Raw genomic sequence first — 7,639 nt, 5'->3', positions numbered from 1 at the left:
ATAATTACAGTAGAAATTTTCTTTAGTTTTACAGAGAACAGGCTACACAAAGCACACCTAAATGTACCACAGATGGCCCCGAACCATGATTCTTTCATTAGTTGGTAGAATGCTTCATAAGAACTACATCTGTGTGGAATTAAAATCCTGGTACTTAAAATTTAAACAAAGCATTTTGTAGAATATTGCCTGTGTACACCATAAGTCCTATATTTGAGGACATTTTCTAAAGTGAACACAAGGGTGAGAAATGTGTGATTGCTCTTAGAACCTTCTGAGGAAAGGGTGAGAAATGCGTGATTGCTCTTAGAACCTTCTAAGGACGTAATGGAGGCAGAGAACCATAATAAATGTTGGTTGGTCCAAACTTCACTTCTTTCTTAGGAACCAGCAACATGTTCTTTGCCAATCAGATTAAATCCAAACTCTTAACTCTAGGATTTGTGGAGCAGGTTCACTTGGTCCTGACAGTATAATACAAATCCATTGCACTCTAGTGAATTATTCTGAGCTGCTCATTAGGTATCATGACATAGATGAATCCCTATTCCTGCTCATGTTGGGGCGGGTTTCACAGACGTCTGTGTGCATCAAACGCCTCAGTAGCAAACCCACACAGGCCACCACTCTGGAAGCTGAACTCATTTAGGTGTTTCCTACTGGGGACCCTACCACGTGTCTTCTATTTTAAATCAGACCATCCCAAACAAACCCAGATTTGATGAAAATGTGTCCAGTCATTTCAACATAAAGCAACAATGAACTCTTTAATTTTATTCACATAGATTATTCCTTAAATTAGCCGCACTCCTCCAGCTACCTAATGTCATGTTTTCATTCTTAACTCCCTCATTGTTTGCAAACAATTTCAACCCTTTTGTTAGATCTTATGTTTTTCTCCATTATGCCTTGATATGGATTGCTTTAAGATCTAATAACCCAGAAATTTGTAAGAAAAACTGATGACCGTGTTTTTTTAAAAACAAGAAAGTTTCTTATGCTGCTATCAAATAACAAGAAGACCCTATCTCATTCTTGATGTTGACAGATAAATATAGGTTGAAATACTATTAAATTTTTAAGAGAGCCATTAGTTATACAAATATGGAGCTCATAACTTGCAAAGCAGTGAAGAAAAAAGAACTAAGAAAACCTAATCAATACAGCAAAGATAGGAAAAGAACTGGAGAGAAGACAGCATGCAGACATAAGATGTCAGAAGTAAAGCTAAATATATCAGTTATCATGAGAAAAGTAAATAAGTAAACTTCTCCATAAAAGCCAAACACGCTCTCTGATTAAACCAAAAAAATAAATAAATAAAATAAAATAAAACACACACAAAACCACAATTGCTATTCACAAGATGCACTAAATTAAAATGGCATAAATATGTTCAAAAAAAGAAAGAAGTAGACGAATTAACATCAGAGTAAAATTCAGGTCAAAATGTTAAATAAAGAAAATTATTTTATTTCAACAAAAGGTATACTCTACAGTGAAGATATTACAGAACTAAGCATAGACTTGCCAGATATCAAATATCAAAAATATATAAAATAAAGGCCACTAGAAACACAACAAATAATTTTTAGGAATGCAATTATAAGTGGGTTTATCTTTGACAAATTAAATAGACAATAAATAAGAATATAAAAGTCTTGGATAACATAAAACCTTTAGTAAAAGATGTCTGCTAACCTCTGCAAATTGAGAATACATTTGCTTCCAAAATGTCCTTGGAATGTTTTCCAAAGCATAAAATAAATTGCTGTAAGGAAAACTTCAAAAAGTAACATAATATGAGCCTCATTGTGTGACTTTGTAAAACCATTTTACATTTTAATGGCAACCACATAGCAATTTTAAAATACTCATAAGTAACCTGAACTAAAAATTTTTAAATGTTTATATTATTAGTATAAGCTGCTTAGGGAATAACAACAATGGGCACTAACTATCAAAAGATAAGGCAAAAGCTGCACTTGAAGGAAAATTTGTAGCCTTAAATGCTTTATTACTAAATAAGAACAAATGAAAACAAAGTGCTCACTTCAAAAAGCTAAGGAAATTAAATTAAGTATCAAATCTTTCACTTCTCATATTGACAAATACTGAAAAAAATTAGAAGAATTATTGGCAACTATTTGAGGGGGAAAAAAACACTACTGATCATATAAATCAGTACAACCCCACTGGATTGCAGATTGTTAATAAGCATCAAAATCCCTAGAAATTCCACTTTTACAAATTTATCCTAATGATGGATCTGCTCAATGATTTAGCTTGGTATTTAAACTATCAAGCCTATGCTATGAACAGTTAAATGTTTAACAGGGAATAAAAAACTAATATCAAGAACAAAAGAATAAGACAGTACTGTTAAATGGTTCAGGAACATATTATTATAGTTATTATGTACCATGGTTACGCTGACATTTCTTCTAGAACCAGGACTGCAGAAGAGAAGTTTTTCCTCTTTATACCCATAAGATTTTTTAAGATTGGTCTCTGGTCCCTGCATATTCCCAGCTCAGTCTCCCTAAAAGTGACAGAAACAAAAGACAGAACATTGTTCCTTAACTCAACCACCTTCCCATCTTTAAACCAAGGCTCCTCTCAGCAAAGAGATCTTCAAAAACCATATCAATTCATGGTAATCTGTGTTCTACTGAATGTACTTCCTCCCACATCAGTAAGTACAAAGAGGCACATAAGATCATCTATCATTTAACTTCTTTCCTTATCCTCCTGTAGGATAACTATGCCAATAGCCATTGACATGACAATTGTAAAGTGAAATATTACAAAACCCCAACCATTTTACTTATTTCTTTCCCCCTTGAAACTTAGCACCTGCCGCAGGCAACTTTCTACCCTTCCCATTGTTAATCCTATTCTCTGGAAAGTTCTTGATCAATTTAATCATACTACAGCAAGAATAATAAAGTTCATGCATTAGAACAGTGGCCAGAGTGCCTACTGGCATTTTAAGGGAGGAGAGGAGAACTTTCTAGGGTGCCTGAAAACCCAAAACATAGAATATGTCTGGAGAAACATCATGCCTGTTACATAAGGTGACAGGACAACTTTGAAATCTTCAAGTATTCTAGCTTCATAGCAGAAATAAAATCAATAGATGATAGATAGATACCAATCTTGTATAAGACAACAAATGTGATCTATTTATGTCCTCTTCTCAAATGTTCTGACAGTTTCTATTATCTTCCCAAAATGGAAGTGTGATTAAATAAACATGACAATTTTAGATGAGCTCTCAAAATGGCCTGAGAGGTGTTCTGGTTTATTTATAGAGTCTCTGCCTGAGGATATAAGGCAGATGTCTGAAGGACTCCGTTGCATTAAGACATACTCGGGTATATCCTTTAAGGGTCTCTCTTTCCTGTGACATAGCCTAATTCTGCAACTCTTTTGGCCCTGGCAGTGAGCTTCTGAGCTTTCCAAACCATCTTCCTTTCATCTGCTGCATCATCCTGGAGTAACTGAGGCTACTGGATCTTCACGGGAAAACTATGCAAAGTTTTTGTAGCCATTCATACAACACACATTTGTTTTAAAGGGGATGAAGCTTCCCACTCAAGGGTACTTCCATTTTCTACTATTGAGGCTTGCCACTTTTATTATCAAGCTTTCCCTCCTCCAGAAAACAGAAAAGAAAAAAAAGTCTGTTGCTTCCACATTGCTTGCTGGCTTAATAGCATCTCTCATAGGGAAACCCACGATAAATCTGGATCATTTGGAAGGTGTTACAGAAAACCCAGCAGGGCTGACCATACAGAACAAAGGTGTCTACTCATGTGTTGGAGGCCACACAAATGGGAGTCATTGCCCTGGATTTTTCCTTTCCCTCTCTCACTCACCTAATCTTATCAAAAGATTCCTGGTCAATAAACTAATGAAAGAATCACTATTGGGGCACCTGGGTGGCTCAGTCATTAAGCGACTGCCTTCAGCTCAGGTCATGATCCCAGGGTTCTGGGATCGAGCCCTGCATTGGGCACCCTGCTCCGTGAGAAGCCTGCTTCTCCCTCTCCCACTCCCCCTGCTTGTGTTCCCTCTCTCGCTGTATCTCTGTCAAATAAATAAATAAATTCTTTTTTGAAAAAAAAGAAAGAAAGAAAGAATCACTATCATATATACTTTCTGAAGGAGGCAGAATAGAAAAAGAAAGAGAAGAGGGGAAGGAGAGCAAGGGGAAAGGGGAAGTTTCCTGGGTGACAAAAATGGCAACGTGTGGGGAGACATTTTGGAACAAGGCAGGCTTTGTGGTCCTTTCAAGCCATCAACTCTGGGGAGCCATCAACCTACCCACTGACGGGACAGCTATGCCATCAAAAGGCTTTCTTTGATGCTCTTCAAAGGTCTCTATCTACCTCCTCTAAGAGGGGGAAAAATTATATGAGGTTTACAAGAAAGACATAAGATGTATTTCATATTCTCAAAGAACTTAGAGTCTAATTTTCCATAGTGGAAATCTCATACTTTGAAAACTACCTGATGTACCAAAAACAGCTTCTGCAACAAAGGGCAGATTGAAAATCAATTTGTAACCCTATTTGCTCAAGTATTTTGCTCTCTCCCACCTTCCAAGAAATTAAACACCCGCCTGATCCAAACGTAATGGTAAAATGAGCCCTAAATCTTTAGACCTACATTTGGGAACTTGGCTCATCCAGGCTTTTATAAAAAGTAATGGAAGCAGAACCTCAAATCACACACAAGGCTTCAGAGGTCCCCACCCCGTCTTTAAGTCAGCTGTAACTAGTGCTTAGGTAAGTATCTGAACAACAGAAGTTTCAAAACAATGGGTCATTTAATTTCCAGTGTGTATGTTCTGTGATATGAAACTCTAACATTTCAAAAGTTACCATGTATTATAATATACAACTCAGCTTTTTTATGTTTAAAACATTCCCCACATTCCAGACTGCTAATTTGAGGCCAAATGCCTGGAAAATGTCTCCTTTAAACTCCTTCACTGACATGAGCCCACTTGATACTGCTGTTGTCCTTACCTGCATTGTTTTGGCTGATACATAAGAAGCTCTAGGACCTCAACCAAGTCAAAAAAATACAGAAGTGGGATGAAGAAAGACGGCGAAGAGCTGGAGAGTTTTGTAATCCCTTTCCCAAGCAGATATGGCCCAGCCAACTGCTGCCTGGTGAGGCTGCCTGGGGGAGGGGACACTGAGGAAGTGCTGAGGGGTCTGATCCAGGTCAGTGGAATTCCTGTGGAACCAGCAACAAGAACCCCTGCTACCTGAAAGGTCTGACAGCAGCCAAGCTACCAGTTTCCAGGAGTCATCATCACAGTGGAGGAGAAGCTTCACAAGTAATTAATCTGAAGTTACATGGCTAGATTTCCTCACTTTTCTTTCCAAAGCTTAATGATGTTGCTTTTCATTCTTTAACCAGCATTTTATAACGTGGAGGTCACTGGAAGAAATTGTGTGCAGGCTTTTCTCTGTTTTATGAAGCTCAAGAGGAGAGAAAAGTCAGTAAGTACTCATGAAATTTTCTTCTAAAAGTCAATGTATTCTTCTAGAAGGCTGCTCCCTAAGTTAATTTAAGCAAGTTGTTATTTGAAAACAATGTTATATCTTTCGAGGGTAGTATTGCCTTTTTTAAGTCTTCTATTGAGAGAGATTTAAGTGTGCAAACATAATTGCCCCTTTTCTTCTCTCATCCCAAAGTAGATGTTTCTTCATACTACAGAGAAAATCACCAAATATTCAAAACAGTTTGAATAGGTTCTTGCAATCCCCTATATAAACTTCATGATGCTGGTTTGCACATAGTCAACCCAGGATAAATAATGCTTAAGTGAGTACCCACTTTCTCAGCCAGGAAGACTATTTCCCCACCAGAATCTCCTGACTTGATTTAATTATGCTCTAAGATGCTATCAGCAACGTTAAGTGTGCTGTAAAATTGGAATTGGAATTGTATCATAGTTCATGTTCATTAGTATCCCCCTTTTTGCTTTCAGAGAAGCTTTAGAAAGATTTCACACTCTTGTGGTTTAAAGAAATACTTCGTTACAGCTTCTGGAATAGTCCTGAAGCCAAGAGTGTATTGGGAGTCCCCCCTCCTGAACAATGTCAATGTTCTAACTTGTTTCAAAAGAGCTCATTAAATCACACTAATCACACTTTCTCTTTACATTAATGTCTCCTACTGTTAGTCATTCCCATATATTTTACCCAATAGACTACTTTAACCACCCAAGAACATGATGTCCCTGGAGATAGTCTTTAAAAAAAATAGAAATCAGAAAGTCATTAGAGTATAAATCATATCACTGGAAAAAAAATATTGTGGCTTGGTGGAACTGAGGTGAGTTTTCTAAGGCAAAGACAGGTTGGAAAGCCCAAAGGAGAATGAATGTTTATTCATAAATCCAAATGGAGTTAATTGAAACAATCTAGTGGACGTTTAAAAATAATGGCATCCATCGGAAGTGCTACAATTGTCTTTCACAGTGGACTCATTAGCCAGCACTATATTTTGATTACTCTTCTTCAGGGACCAGCTTTAGTCAATTAAAAATGATTTATGATTCTGGGTCTAAAATGTAGTCATTTGGGGGAAAGTCCATCCATCTACGTAGCAACATATCCATCTAACTTTGGACTGAAAATTTTTCAAAAATTCCATAATCTGATTGATTGACATCAAGAAATGAAAGAGATTTAAGAGCCCGTTATAATCAACATAAATGTTCTATTGATTCTTGAAACCAGGAGCATATTCCTTGCAGCCAAGTCTGTGGAACCACAACCCTGCCACTCACTCTACACATTTGGGTTTCCGTCTGTGGGTCCGGTGCTCTCTATCAATCTCTTGTTTGTTTGATATCAGGGAGTAGTGACAGACCATTCTGAGATTTAAATTAATCATGGACTTTTTTAGTTAATGCCTGAGTGCTTATGGATTACAACATGTTCTATATATCCTGCGTCTTAAACCTGCCTTTTAAAATGAAATATGGAAGGAAAACATAAATTTTTTTAAATAAAAAAGATTTTGAATGAAAAAGGTTTTGCTCTTAAAAAAAAAGGAACTAAATGAATGAATGAACTTTTATAAAAAATCAGCAAAACAGCGCTGTGACTCTTGGCACCTTGTGTTTTTTTTTATTTTTTGTTTAAAGATTTATTTATTTATTTGAGAGACAGCATGCACGCGTGAGAGTGGTGGGGAAGGAAAGAAGAAGAGGGAGAGAGAGAATTTCAAGCAGACTCCCCACTGAGCATGGAGCCCGACACAGGACTCAATCCCTGGACCCTGAGATCATGACCTGAGCTGAAATCAAGAGCTGGATGCTTAATCAACTGAGCCACCCAGGCATCCTGATACCTTTTTTTAAATAAAAAATACTCTTGTCTGAAATGCTTATGTTCTCCCCTTTTATAACTCTTCAGTGTCAAACATTGACCTTTGCTTAATTCTGCCTTCACATCTACCTCTTGCTGTTTCTACCACCTAAAGCAAGCCTTCATCAAATCAAGCTTAGGCCCCTACAGGGCCTTGTGGCTGGCTGTCGTTTGCCTACTCAATCTCTCTTCCTATCACATTGCACTTCAAGTCTAAAGAAACTCTTCTAGAATACCCCATT

General features: G+C 37.2%; 1 long non-coding RNA gene across 2 annotated transcripts; it reads left to right on the top strand.

Annotated features, from left to right (window-relative positions):
• Positions 1-5,131: 5,131 nt before the first annotated feature.
• On the top strand, positions 5,132-7,413 carry LOC114224065 (uncharacterized). 2 transcript variants are annotated; one of them, XR_003612311.2, is made up of 3 exons: positions 5,132-5,353; positions 5,437-5,519; positions 7,194-7,413. It is a non-coding gene; the product is annotated as an uncharacterized LOC114224065 (long non-coding RNA). The 2 variants fall into 2 exon arrangements; XR_003612310.2 differs by having other exon boundaries at positions 7,175-7,413.
• The last annotated feature ends 226 nt before the right edge of the window (positions 7,414-7,639 follow it).

This window comes from Eumetopias jubatus, unplaced genomic scaffold, assembly GCF_037043125.1.
Source record: "Eumetopias jubatus isolate StellerSeaLion01/CBP00866 unplaced genomic scaffold, mEumJub1_p1.0 scaffold_8, whole genome shotgun sequence".
In the NCBI taxonomy this organism is placed as follows: domain Eukaryota; kingdom Metazoa; phylum Chordata; class Mammalia; order Carnivora; family Otariidae; genus Eumetopias; species Eumetopias jubatus.
Note: the sequence above shows the minus strand (reverse complement) of the source record. Positions and strands in the feature narration are given on the sequence as shown.